This window comes from Oncorhynchus kisutch, unplaced genomic scaffold (assembly GCF_002021735.2).
Source record: "Oncorhynchus kisutch isolate 150728-3 unplaced genomic scaffold, Okis_V2 Okis09a-Okis19a_hom, whole genome shotgun sequence".
NCBI lineage: Eukaryota > Metazoa > Chordata > Actinopteri > Salmoniformes > Salmonidae > Oncorhynchus > Oncorhynchus kisutch.
In genome coordinates, this window is record NW_022261985.1 from 8888161 (window position 1) to 8907127 (window position 18967).

The 18967-nt window shown below is 43.4% G+C and overlaps 1 long non-coding RNA gene and 1 pseudogene across 1 annotated transcript; both read right to left on the reverse strand.

Annotated features, from left to right (window-relative positions):
* The window catches only part of LOC109885585 (receptor-type tyrosine-protein phosphatase beta-like), a 95585-nt pseudogene extending 94320 nt beyond the window's left edge, over positions 1-1265 (reverse strand).
* A 58-nt stretch (positions 1266-1323) lies between these two features.
* On the reverse strand, positions 1324-14943 carry LOC116360542 (uncharacterized). The gene is made up of 3 exons (XR_004207010.1): positions 13928-14943; positions 13393-13675; positions 1324-1351 (listed from the first exon to the last, which is right to left on the reverse strand). It is a non-coding gene; the product is annotated as an uncharacterized LOC116360542 (long non-coding RNA).
* Between the last annotated feature and the right edge of the window lie 4024 nt (positions 14944-18967).

Sequence of the window (18967 nt, forward strand, 5' to 3'; positions counted from 1 at the left end):
GAAAGCAGGCTTGGTTGGTAGGACTCTGTTGGGAAGGAAGCAGGCTTGGTTGGGGAGGGACTCTGTTAGGAAAGAAAGCAGGCTTGGTTGGGGAAGGGACTCTGTTGGGAAAGGAAAGCAGGCTTGGTTGGGAGGGACTCTGTTGGGAAGGAAAGCAGGCTTGGTTGGGGAGGGACTCTGTTGGGAAGAAAGCAGGCTGGGCCCTGTGTCCATACCAGACCCTAACACTCAGTCTTTCCCATACACTCCACAGGACGGGCCCTGGGTCCATACCAGACCCTAACGCTCCACAGGATGCAGGGAGCAGAGGAGAGGTTGGCACATTCCCATTTTCTCACTATCCCATTATTCGTGTGGGCTGATGACTATGTGAGAAGCTCAAGGCTTAAAATAAATAGCTGATCACCGAAGCGCTTTCCTGGAATTTGGTGCAGTATGACTTTAATAGTTATAATTACATTTTTATCTAAATATAGTGATGATCCTAACTTACAAATATGTTTTTAAATTATTTATTTTACCTTTATTTAACCAGGTAGGCTAGTTGAGAACACCTTTATTTAACCAGGTAGGCTAGTTGAGAACACCTTTATTTAACCAGGTAGGCTAGTTGAGAACACCTTTATTTAACCAGGTAGGCTAGTTGAGAACACCTTTATTTAACCAGGTAGGCTAGTTGAGAACAAGTTCTCATTTGCAACTGCGACCTGGCCAAGATAAAGCATAGCAGTGTGAACAGACAACACAGAGTTACACATGGAGTAAACAATTAACAAGTCAATAACACAGTAGAAAAAAAAATCTATATACAATGTGTGCAAAAGGCATGAGGAAGTAGGCGGATAATTACAATTTAGCAGATTAACACTGGAGTGATAAATGATCAGATGGTCATGTACAGGTAGAGATATTGGTGTGCAAAAGAGCAGAAAAGTAAATAAGTAAAAACAGTATGGGGATGAGGTAGGTAAATTAGGTGGGCTATTTACCGATGGCCTATGTACAATAGATGTTACTTCGCTGTTACAGATGCTGACGTCATCTAAGGAGAGTCCATTCCAATGAATCCCATATCATGACTGAATCCTTACCCGTCTGTATTTGTCTTGAGGTGGTACTCTGGCGTCCCCCTGCCTCCGTCACCATGGTGATGTTATACATGCGCCCTGGCACCAGGTCGGTGACAGTGTAGTCTTTAGCGGTGCTCTCCAGAGTCAGGTTTCTCACCACACCCACTCGGTCGGTTAGCAGTAGCCTGAAGCGCTCAGTCCCTCCCTGGGCCAGGCTGCCAGGAAACTCCCAGGCTGTCTGATGTCCCAGACAACCTGTAGGCCACTGACTGTCGATGGACCTGAGCGATAGAATGGGCTTGTCAGTGGCTGAAACCAGATACCATACATCAAGCTAAGTTTAAACAAAAGTTCACGTTGGCAATTCACTTATAAAGCACAGGTACATGTTTTGATATTCAGCAAACAGTTGTTCAACTAAAACTCAGCAAAAAAATAAATGTCCTCTCACTGTCAACTGCGCAACTATTTCAGTAAACTTAACATGTGTAAATATTTGTATGAACATAACAAGATTCAACAGAGACATTAACTGAACAAGTTCCACAGACTTGTGACAAGCAGAAATTTTATAATGTGTCCCTGAACAAAGGGGGGGGGGGGTCAAAATCAAAAGTAACAGTCAGTATCTGGTGTGGCCACCAGCTGCATTAAGTACTGCAGTGCATCCCCTCCTCATGGACTGCACCAGATTTGCCCGTTCTTGCTGTGAGATGTTACCCCCACTCTTCCACCAAGGCACCTGCCAGTTCCCGGGACATTTCTGGGGGAATGGCCCTAGCCCTCACCCTCTGATCCAACAGGACCCCTCAACAGGACCCAGACGTGCTCAATGGGATTGAGATCCGGGCTCTACGCTGGCCATGGCAGAACACCGACATTCCTGTCTTGCAGGAAATCACGCTCAGAACGAGCAGTCTGGCTGGTGGCATTGTCATGCTGGAGGGTCATGTCAGGATGAGCCTGCAGGAAGGGTACCACATGAGGAAGGAGGATGTCTTCCCTGTAACGCACAGCGTTGAGATTGCCTGCAATGACAACAAGCTCAGTCCGATGATGATGTGACACACCGCCCCAGACCATGACGGACCCTCCACCTCCAAACCGATCCCGCTCCAGAGTACAGGCCTCGGTGTAACGCTCATTCCTTCAACGATAAACGCGAATCTGACCATCACCCCTGGTGAGACAAAACCGCGACTCGTCAGTGAAGAGCACTTTTTGTCAGTCCTGTCTGGTCCAGCGACGGTGGGTTTGTGCCCATAGGTGACGTTGTTGCAGGGTGATGTCTGGTGAGGACCTGCCTTACAACAGGCCTACAAGCCCTCAGTACAGCCTCTTTTAGCCGATTGCGGACAGTCTGAGCACTGATGGAGGGATTGTGCGTTCCTGGTGTAACTCGGGGCAGTTGTTGTTGACATCCTCTACCTGTCCCACATGTGTGATGTTCGGATGTACCGATCCTGTGCAGGTGTTGTTACACGTGGTCTGCCACTGCGAGGACGATCAGCTGTCCGTCCTGTCTCCCTGTAGCGCTGTCTTAGGCGTCTCACAGTACGGACATTGCAGTTTATTGCCCTGGCCACATCTGCAGTCTTCATGCCTCCTTGCAGCATGCCTAAGGCACGTTCACGCAGATGAGCAGGGACCCTGCTCATCTTTCTTTTCGTGTTTTTCAGAGTCAGTAGAAAGGCCTCTTTAGTGTCCTAAGTTTTCATAATTGTGATCTTAATTGCCTACCGTCTGAAAGCTGTTAGTGTCTTAACGACCATCCCACAGGTGTATGTTCATTAATTGTTTATGGTTCATTGAACAAGCATGGGAAACAGTGCTAAAACCCTTTACAACGAAGATCTGTGAAGTCATTGGATTTTTACGAATTATCTTTGAAAGACAGGGTCCTGAAAAAGGGACGTTTCTTTTTTTGCTGAGTTGATATTGCAAAATCGATCCAAAAGCAGTCACAATGTCAGGGCGGGATCACTGTCATAACAATGGCTACATGACAGACAAGTTAGATGGCCAAAATAATAACTGTTAGACAACATCATCACCAGAGGAGTGGTGGCAGAACTACACAGAGAACTATGTAGTAGGTCAGGGGAATGACTGGTCAGGGGAATGACTGGTCAGGGGAATAACTGGTCAGGGGAATGACTGGTCAGGGAAATGACTGGTCAGGGAAATAACTGGTCAGGGGAATAACTGGTCAGGGGAATAACAGGTCAGGGGAATAACTGGTCAGAGGAATAACTGGTCAGGGGAATGACTGGTCAGGGGAATGACTGGTCAGGGGAATGACTGGTCAGGGGAATAACAGGTCAGGGGAATGACTGGTCAGGGGAATAACAGGTCAGGGGAATGACTGGTCAGGGGAATGACTGGTCAGGGGGAATGACTGGTCAGGGAAATGACTGGTCAGGGGAATGACAGGTCAGGGGAAAGACTGGCCAGAGGAATGACAGGTCAGGGGAATGACTGGTCAGGGGAATGACTGGTCAGGGGAATGACAGGTCAGGGGAAAGACTGGCCAGAGGAATGACAGGTCAGGGGAATGACTGGTCAGGGGAATGACAGGACAGGGGAATGACCGGTCAGGGGAATGACCGGTCAGGGGAAAGACTGGTCAAGGGAATGACCGGTCAGGGGAATGACTGGTCAGGGGAATGACTGATGAACAACGCTGTTACACAATGTTTCATTAGGAGAGGAATGACAGCAGGCAGATCTTCACAGAAAGTAGACAGAGCTGCAGGTCTTTACTCTCTGAGAGGAATAACTGGGACTGTTACACAATGCCTCACCAGAGGTGTGGTGGTAAATTAAACTACACAGAGACTGATGACATTACTGTTACACCGTGTCTCATCAGTCAGAGGTGTTGTGCCAGGACAGAACAGAACAACACAGCACTTCATAGAACTATGACCAGAACAGACCAGTAGAGACACTCTGAGAACAGACCAGTAGAGAGACTCTGAGAACAGACCAGTAGAGAGACTCTGAGAACAGACCAGTAGAGAGACTCTGAGAACAGACCAGTAGAGGGACTGAGACTCTGAGAACAGACCAGGAGAGAGACTCTGAGAACAGACCAGTAGAGAGACTCTGAGAACAGACCAGTAGAGAGACTCTGAAAACAGACCAGTAGAGAGTCTGAGAACAGACCAGTAGAGAGACTCTGAGAACAGACCAGTAGAGAGACTCTGAGAACAGACCAGTAGAGAGACTCTGAGAACAGACCAGTAGAGAGACTCTGAGAACAGACCAGTAGAGAGACTCTGAGAACAGACCAGTAGAGAGACTCTGAGAACAGACCAGTAGAGACTCTGAGAACAGACCAGTAGAGGCTCTGAGAACAGACCAGTAGAGAGACTCTGAGAACAGACCAGTAGAGAGACTCTGAGAACAGACCAGTAGAGGCTCTGAGAACAGACCAGTAGAGGCTCTGAGAACAGACCAGTAGAGGCTCTGAGAACAGACCAGTAGAGAGGCTCTGAGACAGACCAGTAGAGAGACTCTGAGAACAGACCAGTAGAGACTCTGAGAACAGACCAGTAGAGAGACTCTGAGAACAGACCAGTAGAGACTCTGAGAACAGACCAGTAGAGAGACTCTGAGAACAGACCAGTAGAGAGACTCTGAGAACAGACCAGTAGAGAGACTCTGAGAACAGACCAGTGGAGAGACTCTGAGAACAGACCAGTAGAGAGACTCTGAGAACAGACCAGTAGAGAGACTCTGAGAACAGACCAGTAGAGAGACTCTGAGAACAGACCAGTAGAGACTCTGAGAACAGACCAGTAGAGAGACTCTGAGAACAGACCAGTAGAGACTCTGAGAACAGACCAGTAGAGAGACTCTGAGAACAGACCAGTAGAGAGACTCTGAGAACAGACCAGTAGAGAGACTCTGAGAACAGACCAGTAGAGAGACTCTGAGAACAGACCAGTAGAGAGACTCTGAGAACAGACCAGTAGAGAGACTCTGAGAACAGACCAGTAGAGAGACTCTGAGAACAGACCAGTAGAGACTCTGAGAACAGACCAGTAGAGAGACTCTGAGAACAGACCAGTAGAGAGACTCTGAGAACAGACCAGTAGAGACTCTGAGAACAGACCAGTAGAGAGACTCTGAGAACAGACCAGTAGAGGCTCTGAGAACAGACCAGTAGAGACACTCTGAGAACAGACCAGTAGAGAGACTCTGAGAACAGACCAGTAGAGAGACTCTGAGAACAGACCAGTAAGAGAGACTCTGAGAACAGACCAGTAGAGGCTCTGAGAACAGACCAGTAGAGACTCTGAGAACAGACCAGTAGAGAGACTCTGAGAACAGACCAGTAGAGAGACTGAGAACAGACCAGTAGAGGCTCTGAGAACAGACCAGTAGAGAGGTGCGTGGTGGAGATGGCGGAAGCAGATAGGATTGTTTCATGGCTGTTTAAAGTTCTCTGGCCACGGCTTCAGCCCCAGTCAGACCCCGAGCCCCCGCTAGCCCGCTGGGAGGGGATGATGGGAAGCGAGAGAAGAGAAAAAGGGGACCTTTTAGATGGGTGGGGAGGGGGCAGGAGGCGAGCCCTGACTCCCTATTCCAGGCAGGCAGGCGCCCATTTGGGTGGGTAACAGTGGTGCGTTAACGAGCCTCTCCTGTGGTGGTACTGACAGAATAGAACAATGCCATTCTGGAATGCCAGAATGTCATTGTATTTGGTAGGACGTATTAACATGGCATAGAGCAACCCTCCTTTTGTGGCTGATCTCACAGACAATGAAACTAGACTTTTTAATGTCTACAGTCACATTGGAGTGACAAGGATGCATTCATTTATTTTCTTCTAATTAGTTTTAATGTTAGCATGATACCTCTAGCCATGGATGATCTAAATGCCACTGTGTTATCTAAATGTTTTATGTGTTAAAATAGCTCTAGATAAGAAGTGATAGTCCAGCTGATGGGGGCATTGTGGCCAGAAAGGGGCGGAGTTTAGTATGAGGTACATTCAGAAAGTATCCAGAACGCTTGACTTTTTCTAAATGATTTGTTACGTTACAGCCTCATCAATCTACACACAATACCCCATAATGACATCACAATACCCCATAATACCCCATAATGACATCACAATACCCCATCTACAAGACCCTGCTAGGTAAAGTCCCCCCTTATCTCAGCTCGCTGGTCACCATAGCATCTCCCACCTGTAGCACACGCTCCAGCAGGTATATCTCTCTAGTCACCCCCAAAACCAATTCTTTCTTTGGCCGCCTCTCCTTCCAGTTCTCTGCTGCCAATGACTGGAACGAACTACAAAAATCTCTGAAACTGGAAACACTTATCTCCCTCACTAGCTTTAAGCACCAACTGTCAGAGCAGCTCACAGATTACTGCACCTGTACATAGCCCACCTATAATTTAGCCCAAACAACTACCTCTTTCCCAACTGTATTTAATTTTTATTTATTTATTTATTTTGCTCCTTTGCACCCCATTATTTTTTATTCCTACTTTGCACATTCTTCCATTGCAAAACTACCATTCCAGTATTTTACTTGCTATATTGTATTTACTTTGCCATCATGGCCTTTTTTGCCTTTACCTCCCTTCTCACCTCATTTGCTCACATTGTATATAGACTTGTTTATACTGCATTATTGACTGTATGTTTGTTTTTACTCCATGTGTAACTCTGTGTCGTTTTATCTGTCGAACTGCTTTGCTTTATCTTGGCCAGGTCGCAATTGTAAATGAGAACTTGTTCTCAACTTGCCTACCTGGTTAAATAAAGGTAAAATAAATAAATAAATAAAAATAATGACATCACAATACCCCATAATGACATCACAATACCCCATAATGACATCACAATACCCCATAATGACATCACAATACCCCATAATGACATCACAATACCCCATAATGACATCACAATACCCCATAATGACATCACAATACCCCATAATGACATCACAATACCCCATAATGACATCACACTACCCCATAATGACATCACAATACCCCATAATGACATCACAATACCCCATAATGACATCACAATACCCCATAATGACATCACAATACCCCATAATGACATCACAATACCCCATAATGACATCACAATACCCCATAATGACATCGCAATACCCCATAATGACATCACAATACCCCATAATGACATCGCAATACCCCATAATGACATCACAATACTCCATAATGACATCACAATACCCCATAATGACATCACAATACCCCATAATGACATCGCAATACCTCATAATGACATCACAATACCCCATAATGACATCGCAATACCCCATAATGACATCACAATACTCCATAATGACATCACAATACCCCATAATGACAAAGCAAAAACAGGTTTTCACAAAATGTCTGCAATGTATTTTAAGAAAACAAAGGAAATTATCAAATGTACATAAGTTTTCAGACCCTTTACTCAGTACTTTGTTGAAGCACCGTTGACAGCGATTACAGCCTCGACTCTTCTTGGGTATGACGCTACAAGTTTTGCACATCTGTGTTTGGGGAGGTTCTCCCATTCTTCTCTGCAAATCCTCCCAAGCTGTGTCAGGTTGGATGGGGAGTGTCGCTGCACAGCTATTTTCAGGTCTCTCCTGAGATGTTCAAGTCTGGGCCCTGGCTGGGCCACTCAATGATATTCAGAGACTTGTCCCGAAGCCACTACTGCATTGTCTTGGCTGTGTGCTTAGGGTCATTGTCCTGTTGGAAGGTGAACCTTCCCCCCATTCTGAGGTCCTGAGCTCTTTGGAGCAGGTTTTCATCAAGGATCTCTCTGTACTTTGCTCCGTTTATCTTTCCCTTGACCCTGACTAGTCTCCTAGTCTCTGCCGCTGAAAATCATCCCCACATCATGATGCTGCCACCACCATTATTCACCATAGGGATGGTAACAGGTTTCCTCCAGACATGATGCTGCCAACACCATTATTCACCATAGGGATGGTAACAGGTTCCCTCCAGACGTGACGCTTGGCGTTCAAGCCAAGAAGTTCAAACTTGGTTTCATCAGACCAGAAGATCTTGTATCTCATGGTCTGAGAGTCCTTTTGGTGCCTGTTGGCAAACTCCAAGCAGGATGTCATGTGCCTTTTAGTGAGGAGTGGCTTCCTTCTGGCAACTCTAGCATAAAGGCCTGATTGGTGGAGTGCTGCAGAGATGGTTGTCCTTCTGGAAGGTTCTCCCATCTCCACAGAGGAACTCGGGAGCTCTGTCAGAGGGACATCAGGTTCTTCGTCACCTCCCTGACCAAGGTCTAAAAGTCTATCACAGTGCAATCCGTTTTATCACCAAAGCCCCATATACTACCCACCATTGCGACCTGTACGCTCTCGTTGGCTGGCCCTCGCTTCATACTCGTCGCCAAACCCACTGGCTCCATGTCATCTACAAGACCCTGCTAGGTAAAGTCCCCCCTTATCTCAGCTCGCTGGTCACCATAGCATCTCCCACCTGTAGCACACGCTCCAGCAGGTATATCTCTCTAGTCACCCCCAAAACCAATTCTTTCTTTGGCCGCCTCTCCTTCCAGTTCTCTGCTGCCAATGACTGGAACGAACTACAAAAATCTCTGAAACTGGAAACACTTATCTCCCTCACTAGCTTTAAGCACCAACTGTCAGAGCAGCTCACAGATTACTGCACCTGTACATAGCCCACCTATAATTTAGCCCAAACAACTACCTCTTTCCCAACTGTATTTAATTTTAATTTATTTATTTATTTTGCTCCTTTGCACCCCATTATTTTTATTTCTACTTTGCACATTCTTCCATTGCAAAACTACCATTCCAGTATTTTACTTGCTATATTGTATTTACTTTGCCATCATGGCCTTTTTTGCCTTTACCTCCCTTCTCACCGCATTTGCTCACATTGTATATAGACTTGTTTATACTGCATTATTGACTGTATGTTTGTTTTTACTTCATGTGTAACTCTGTGTCGTTTTATCTGTCGAACTGCTTTGCTTTATCTTGGCCAGGTCGCAATTGTAAATGAGAACTTGTTCTCAACTTGCCTACCTGGTTAAATAAAGGTAAATAAATAAATAAATAAATAAGGGACTTCTCCCCCAATTGCTCAGTTTGGCCGGGGGCCAGCTCTAGGAGGAGTCTAGGTGGTTCCATACGTCTTCCATTTAAGAATGATGGAGGCCACTGTGTTCTTGAGGACATTCAATGATTCAGAAATGTTTTGGTACCCTTCCTCAGATCTGTGCATCTACACAATCCTGTCTCTGAGCTCTATTGACAATTCCTTTGACCTCATTGCTTGGTTTTTGCTCTGACATGCACTGACAACTGTGGGACCTTATATAGACAGATGTGTGCCTTTCCAAATCATGTCCAATCATTTGAATTTACCACAGGTGGACACCAATCAAGTTGTAGAAACATCTGAAGGATGATCATGGAAACAGGATGCACCTGAGCTCAATTGAGTCTCATAGCAAAGGATATTTCTGTTTTTAATTTTTAATACATTTGCAAAAAATATCTAAAAATCTGTTTTCACTTTGTCATTATGGGGCTATTGTGATGTCATTATGGGGTATTGTGATGTCATTATGGGGTATTGTGATGTCATTATGGGGTATTGTGATGTCATTATGGGGTATTGTGATGTCATTATGGGGTATTGTGATGTCATTATGGGGTATTGTGATGTCATTATGGGGTATTGTGATGTCATTATGGGGTATTGTGATGCCATTAGGGGGTATTGTGATGTCATTATGGGGTATTGTGATGCCATTAGGGGGTATTGTGATGTCATTATGGGGTATTGTGATGCCATTAGGGGGTATTGTGATGTCATTATGGGGTATTGTGATGCCATTAGGGGCTATTGTGATGTCATTATGGGGTATTGTGATGTCATTATGGGGTATTGTGACGTCATTATGGGGTATTGTGATGCCATTAGGGGGTATTGTGATGTCATTATGGGGTATTGTGATGCCATTAGGGGCTATTGTGATGTCATTATGGGGTATTGTGATGTCATTATGGGGTATTGTGATGTCATTATGGGGTATTGTGATGTCATTATGGGGTATTGTGTGTAGATTGATGATTTACTTATTTTTTAAATCGATTTTAGAATAAGGCTGTAATGTAACAAAATGTTGAAAAAGTCAAGGGGTCTGAATACTTCCCGAATGCACTGTATGACTAGAGTCTGTTAAATGTCTCAGTGTGATGTACGACCAGACTAGAGTCTGTTAAATGTCTCAGTGTGATGTACGACCAGACTAGAGTCTGTTAAAGGTCTCAGTGTGATGTACGACCAGACTAGAGTCTGTTAAAGGTCTCTGTGTGATGTATGACCAGACTAGAGTCTGTTAAAGGTCTTATTATGATGTACGACCAGACTAGAGACTGTTAAAGGTCTCAGTATGATGTATGACCAGACTAGAGTCTGTTAAAGGTCTCAGTGTGATGTATGACCAGACTAGAGTCTGTTAAAGGTCTTATTATGATGTACGACCAGACTAGAGACTGTTAAAGGTCTCAGTATGATGTATGACCAGACTAGAGTCTGTTAAAGGTCTCAGTGTGATGTACGACCAGACTAGAGTCTGTTAAAGGTCTCAGTATGATGTATGATCAGACTAGAGTCTGTTAAAGGTCTCAGTGTGATCAGACTAGAGTCTGTTAAAGGTATCAGTGTGATGTATGATCAGACTAGTCTGTTAAAGGTCTCAGTGTGATCAGACTAGAGTCTGTTAAAGGTCTCAGTGTGATGTATGATCAGACTAGAGTCTGTTAAAGGTCTCAGTGTGATCAGACTAGAGTCTGTTAAAGGTATCAGTGTGATGTATGATCAGACTAGTCTGTTAAAGGTCTCAGTGTGATCAGACTAGAGTCTGTTAAAGGTCTCAGTGTGATGTATGATCAGACTAGAGTCTGTTAAAGGTCTCAGTGTGATGTATGATCAGACTAGTCTGTTAAAGGTCTCAGTGTGATGTATGACCAGACTAGAGTCTGTTAAAGGTCTTATTATGATGTACGACCAGACTAGAGTCTGTTAAAGGTCTCAGTGTGATGTATGACCAGACTAGAGTCTGTTAAAGGTCTCAGTGTGATGTATGATCAGACTAGAGTCTGTTAAAGGTCTCAGTGTGATGTATGACCAGACTAGAGTCTGTTAAAGGTCTCAGTGTGATGTATGACCAGACTAGAGTCTGTTAAAGGTCTCAGTGTGATGTACGACCAGACTAGAGTCTGTTAAAGGTCTCAGTATGATGTATGACCAGACTAGTCTATTAAAGGGGACATAGCATGCTGAGAAGGTCAAGAGCAGTGCCATGCACCCTAATCGGCCCAGGCCCTGTGAACCAAACATAGTGTCCTGCCCTCCACTCCCACACCCCACCCACAGGACTCCCTGTATCCGTTAGTACAAAGGGACAATGGAGTCAGGAAATAGCTGGGGTGAGAGAGAAAGACAGAGAGAGAGAGAGGGGGGGGGGGGGGGGGGGGGGGGGGGGGCGATAGAGAGAGTCTGGAAATATACACTTAAGGTCAGATACTGTTCTGGGTCCCTGCCAAGTGTATGTTCACTCATACAGATATAGGATCTTCATTTGAGCCAGTTTGCTACAGCAGGAAAATAATACGACATTTCAAAGGGGAAATTGCAAACTTTAGAATACTTTTAAAAACTAAAATACTCTACAAGTTTGCATTTCCTGCTGTGCAGTTCTCAGCAACAAAAGAGGGATCAATTTAAGATCCTACATCTGTAGAGCCATGTGAGGACATAAGCTTGCAGACATGTGCCGGCAAACACACATTCACCCACAAGAAAACACACACACGCACAAAAACACACACACACACACACACACACACACACACACACACACACACACACACACACACACACACACACACACACACACAAGAAAACACACACATGCACACACACACACACACACACATACACCCACAAGAAAACACACACACGCACAAAAACACACACACACTCACACACACACAGACACACACACACACACACACACACACACACACACACACACACACACACACACACACACACACACACACAAGAAAACACACACACACACACACACACAAGAAAACACACACACGCACACACACACACACACACACACACACACACACACACACACACACACACACACACCCACAAGAAAACACACACATGCACAAAAACACACACACACACACACACACACACACACACACACACACACACACACACACACACACACACACACACATACACCCACAAGAAAACACACACATGCACAAAAACACACACACACACTGTTACTGGTTTATCACTCTCTCTCAGCAGGGTTTCAGTTCCTGTGGTCATATAAGTGAAGCCGAGGGAAAACCACATGAAATGTAACAAAAAGACTGTATGATGTGACGACAGGCCGCAGAGAGCTCTCTCCCTCCTAGGACACAAGTGGAAAGCCTGTATGATGTGAGGACAGGCCACAGAGAGCTCTCTCCCTCCTAGGACACAAGTGGAAAGCCTGTATGATGTGAGGACAGGCAGCAGAGAGCTCTCTCCCTCCTAGGACACAAGTGGAAAGCCTGTATGATGTGAGGACAGGCAGCAGAGAGCTCTCTCCCTCCTAGGACACAAGTGGAAAGCCTGTATGATGTGACAACAGGCAGCAGAGAGCTCTCTCCCTCCTAGGACACAAGTGGAAAGCCTGTATGATGTGACAACAGGCAGCAGAGAGCTCTCTCCCTCCTAGGACACAAGTGGAAAGCCTGTATGATGTGAGGACAGGCCGCAGAGAGCTCTCTCCCTCCTAGGACACAAGTGGAAAGCCTGTATGATGTGAGGACAGGCAGCAGAGAGCTCTCTCCCTCCTAGGACACAAGTGAAAAGCCTGCTGCAACAGATAGTAGAATAGGTACCCACACTATGTATCCAAGAGCAGAGGAAACATGGCAACCAGAACAACACAGTCAGAGAAGCTAATGACACGTGGATTGAAGACATTTTAAATGCATTACTCCCATAATAAATATCAATGAGAAAGAGTGACTATGAAACACTGATTCAACTATACATCATTTTGCCGTACACAAATCATATTATTAGATATTGATTTGAAATACACAAATCATATTATTAGATATTGATTTGAAATATACAAATCACATTATTAGATATTGATTTGAAATATACAAATCAAGGAGAAAAAACAACAACAAATCTATAATATATTTTCCATAAATATATAATCCCCAACAAAAGCCCAACTCACTGGTCTGCAGGGTGACATTGGCCCGTTGTTCATCTGTGGTGGACATGATTTGCAGGGTGTGTGATGTTCCGGGTTGTAAACTCACTACCTGGCATTGAAAGGTATACTTTTCCTCCAGATCCTCCACACAGTGTGTTACTACAGAGCTACTGTCCACAGATAACACAGTGAAGTTACACTGTTGTCCCTCCGTAGTCAGTCTTAACGTTATAGAGTCCAGACTGCTGTCGGCCTCGGTTACGTTTATGCTGCATTTCTGGTCCTCGGCGACAGCGGATACACACTGAAAAGATTTGATGTAAATGTGTCAAAATAACGTTGTATATAATATGTGTAAAAGCTTTGTTGAGACCAAATGTTTTGGTGAAACTCAAAACACAATAGTATCATACAAACAGCAGCTTCTATCTCTCTCTAACCTACAGAAACGTTTCCCAAATAAATGAACAGAAATAAACTTTAGAAACTTTTTGATGAGACTTACATCAAGTGGTTCATTGGATATGATGGATAGAATGAGTTTTTCTAGACTTACCAAGAGAATCCCTGATGCCACACAAAGTGTTAAAAAAAAAACGTTACATTTCAGCATTTCGATTGTTGATTTATACATTATTCACGTCCCCAAAAATTTAAATCCAAAAGAGCATAATCCAAAACCATACTCCGCAAAAAGATATACGGCAATCAGAAGAACTGCCTCATCCACTTGAGTACAACTAAATCAGTAGAACTGCCTCATCCACTTGAGTGCAACTAAATCAGAAGAACTGCCTCATCCACTTGAGTACAACTAAATCAGTAGAACTGCCTCATCTACTTGAGTACAACTAAATCAGTAGAACTGCCTCATCCACTTGAGTACAACTAAATCAGAAGAACTGCCTCATCCACTTGAGTACAACTAAATCAGTAGAACTGCCTCATCCACTTGAGTACAACTAAATCAGAAGAACTGCCTCATCCACTTGAGTACAACTAAATCAGAAGAACTGCCTCATCCACTTGAGTACAACTAAATCAGTAGAACTGCCTCATCCACTTGAGTACAACTAAATCAGTAGAACTGCCTCATCCACTTGAGTACAACTAAATCAGTAGAACTGCCTCATCCACTTGAGTACAACTAAATCAGTAGAACTGCCTCATCCACTTGAGTACAGCTAAAGTCCTGTGAATCCTTGCAGTTGCAATGTTCCAAAATCACCCAGAATGTTTTTCTTCTTCAGATAATTCAGTAGTAAGGAACTCCTAGTAGACGTTGTGTGAAGACAACTGATCACTGTTTCACGTCAGAGACTTTCATCCAGTTCCACCTCCTCCAAACAGTGAGATACTTGAGTCCTTACAGGATATCCTCAACCAGTAGAATGTTTGTATGACTCCAGCTCCAAGCTTCCACAGCGTTCAACCAGAACCCCCTTAGACTACGATATAGACCTTTAGTGCGCAGTTGATACTTCATTCTCTGAGTTAAATTTCAATAAAAAAATGTATTAAAATTTGTATAGATGTGTTTTAAAATATGTGTCTCTAAACTTTCCCCCTTGGAGAGAGAGAGGGCATCAAAAGTCTTTGTTCTCCAGAACTACTTTTATGTAGTCCACTCCTTTTTTCCCCTTCCTGTATTTTCTCTCTCTCTCTCTCTCTCTCTCTCTCTCTCTCTCTCTCTCTCTCTCTCTCTCTCTCTCTCTCTCTCTCTCAAACCAACACTTTCAGTAAACCTCAGAGCTCGAAATGTATTTTCAATTCTAGTTTGTTTTCAATTTCCGGCAACTGAGCATAGTCTGTTGGGTATGACAACAACATCAAACCTCAACTACTACAGTTTCCGTTGACATTTTCACAGATCTATAGTGCAGTCTGGAGCCCTGAAATACTGTAGTCATCTGCCATGTTTCAGAGGCTCTGCCTTTTGACTGTGTTGCAACATTTCACTTGAACATATCTCACTTTACAACATTACAATTTTTTTTAAATGCTGAAGTGAGGCAAGGATGAAATTAAAAACAGATCCGTGTGTGATAGTTCGAAACAGTTTCTCTTTATTGGCAGTAGGGACTATAAAGTCAACGTCTTACAGTAGGTACAGTATCAGCAGTTTCATTAGGTACAGTATCATTTTCTGTTTAGGTACAGGGTAGTTTAGTGGCATCTTCAAGCCGCTAACTGTCTAGCCAATGTAGTACAACTCTCAACGTAGTATTTTCAAGGTAGTACAACTCTCAATGTAGTATTCTCAAGGTAGTACAACTCTCAACGCAGTACTCTCAAGGCAGTATAACTCTCAACGTAGTATTCTCAAGGTAGTACAACTCTCAATGTAGTACTCTCAAGGTAGTACAACTCTCAACGTAGTATTCTCAAGGTAGTACAACTCTCAACGCAGTACTCTCAAGGTAGTACAATGTAGTACTCTCAAGGTAGTACAACTCTCAACGTAGTACTCTCAAGGTAGTACAACTCTCAACGCAGTACTCTCAAGGTAGTACAACTCTCAACGTAGTACTCTCAAGGTAGTACAACATAGTACTCTCAAGGTAGTACAACTCTCAACGTAGTACTCTCAAGGTAGTACAACTCTCAACGTAGTACTCTCAAGGTAGTACAACTCTCAACGCAGTACTCTCAAGGTAGTACAACATAGTACTCTCAAGGTAGTACAACTCTCAACGTAGTACTCTCAAGGTAGTACAACTCTCAACGTAGTACTCTCAAGGTAGTACAACTCTCAACGCAGTACTCTCAAGGTAGTACAACATAGTACTCTCAAGGTAGTACAACTCTCAACGTAGTACTCTCAAGGTAGTACAACTCTCAACGTAGTACCCTCAAGGTAGTACAACTCTCAACGTAGTACTCTCAAGGTAGTACAACTCTCAACGCAGTACTCTCAAGGTAGTACAATGTAGTACTCTCAAGGTAGTACAACTCTCAACGTAGTACTCTCAAGGTAGTACAACTCTCAACGCAGTACTCTCAAGGTAGTACAACTCTCAACGTAGTACTCTCAAGGTAGTACAACATAGTACTCTCAAGGTAGTACAACTCTCAACGTAGTACTCTCAAGGTAGTACAACTCTCAACGTAGTACTCTCAAGGTAGTACAACTCTCAACGCAGTACTCTCAAGGTAGTACAACATAGTACTCTCAAGGTAGTACAACTCTCAACGTAGTACTCTCAAGGTAGTACAACTCTCAACGTAGTACTCTCAAGGTAGTACAACTCTCAACGCAGTACTCTCAAGGTAGTACAACATAGTACTCTCAAGGTAGTACAACTCTCAACGTAGTACTCTCAAGGTAGTACAACTCTCAACGTAGTACTCTCAAGGTAGTACAACTCTCAACGTAGTACTCTCAAGGTAGTACAACTCTCAACGTAGTACTCTCAAGGTAGTACAACATAGTACTCTCAAGGTAGTACAATCTCAACGTAGTACTCTCAAGGTAGTACAACTCTCAACGTAGTATTCGCAAGGTAGTACAACATAGTACTCTCAAGGTAGTACAACTCTCAACGTAGTACTCTCAAGGTAGTACAACTCTCAACGTAGTACTCTCAAGGTAGTACAACTCTCAACGTAGTACTCTCAAGGTAGTACAACTCTCAACGTAGTACTCTCAAGGTAGTACAACTCTCAACGTAGTACTCCCAACGTAGTAGAACTCTGCACAACACAGGGTAGTAGAGTAACATCCAGGAATATTCCATGTACAGTACAGTAATACAGTCAACAGAACACTTCAGAGCTGTCTAAAGTTCATAGCATGGCTTCAGTACTAAACCCTCAGTAAACCACCAAAACAATTACTCAACACACTGTTTTAGTTTTAGCTTAAGTTTTAGATTTTAGTTTTGGTCTGTTGTTTTTTTGAATAAACACTACAAGAGTTGGAATACAGATTAATGGCAACATATTTCCTCCGCACCAGCAAGTATTCAGTGAACAGATGTCCAGTCGTACAGTAGAAGATAAAACCCCCTTTTCCCCTCAGTAGTAGGAACAACACAAACAGCTGTTTAAAGGCCTGCACCTCTCCTTGTGCTGCCCTCCAAACATGTAGATTTCATTAAAGCATACATACAATATGTACAGCTTATATCAGATATATAAATAGCTACTACTGTGGTTATTATGGCGGACAAGGAGAGAACGAATCACAACATTCAAGTCCATTAGTAGTACATCAGGGAAGAACTCATAGGTCTGAGTCCTAAACACCACCCTCTTCTCTAGATAGTTCACTACTTGTGATCAGAGCTCTATGGGCCTGCTCAAATGTAGTGCACTTTAAAGGCTCTAGGGTCCCATTTGGAACGTAACCCTTTGTCCTCCTGGCTAATATGGCCATTAAGCCCACGTAGTGGATAGATACAACTCTACTAACAGTAAACAATATGCACGGACGGTTAACGTTTTATGTATCCAAAACCAATTTTCTTTTTTAATCACAAATAATAATACAAAATGTCATCCATAAGTACATACAAAAAGTGAAATGTTTCTCAATTCATTGTCACACAACAAACTGTATCCTCCTTGGTCGAACACTCGCACATTTTCAGCAGCAAGATAGATTCCTATGTGGTCCTTATAGATATGCCTGTCCACATTATATTTAATGGTCCTTATAGATATGCCTGTCCACATGATGTTTAATGGTCCTTATAGATATGCCTGTCCACATTATGTTTAATGGTCCTTATAGATATGCCTGTCCACATGATATTTAATGGTCCTTATAGATATGCCTGTCCACATGATATTTAATGGTCCTTATAGATATGCCTGTCCACATGATGTTTAATGGTCCTTATAGATATGCCTGTCCACATGATATTTAATGGTCCTTATAGATATGCCTGTCCACATGATGTTTAATGGTCCTTATAGATATGCCTGTCCACATTATGTTTAATGGTCCTTATAGATATGCCTGTCCACATTATATTTAATGGTCCTTATAGATATGCCTGTCCACATTATGTTTAATGGTCCTTATAGATATGCCTGTCCACATTATATTTAATGGTCCTTATAGATATGCCTGTCCACATTATGCTAAATGGTCCTTATAGATGTAGTGTATATAAATTCCTCCATCATGCATATTCATGACTTGCACCTCCATCACTCGGTCGTGTCATGCCATTGTTATGAACGTCGTCAAGCCGCCCTCTACCGGAGGCTATCTACTGTTTCGTCAAAATTACACTACAGTGCATGGAAATACGATGACATTGTAAAAGTAGTCAAACATTTAGTAGGAAACAACTTAATGCCAGTATTATCATGCCTTCAAATTTACTTTAGACGTGGCAATGTTGTCATTAGCTTGTAAAGTTCGTCAAAAATAGCTAGCAATGCTAACGTTAGCTAGCTAAAATCCGGTGGCCTCCCCTCAATTTTAGCTAGCTAGTGAAAGTCAATCTGGCGACATTCAATGTTTTCCTACAAATGATTTGCCTCATTTTGAATTTCATTGTATTTCCAATCCACTGTAATGCGCTTTTTGATGAAATCTTCATCAGCGCTCATTGACGATGCATTTAGTAAAATGCTCAGTCGG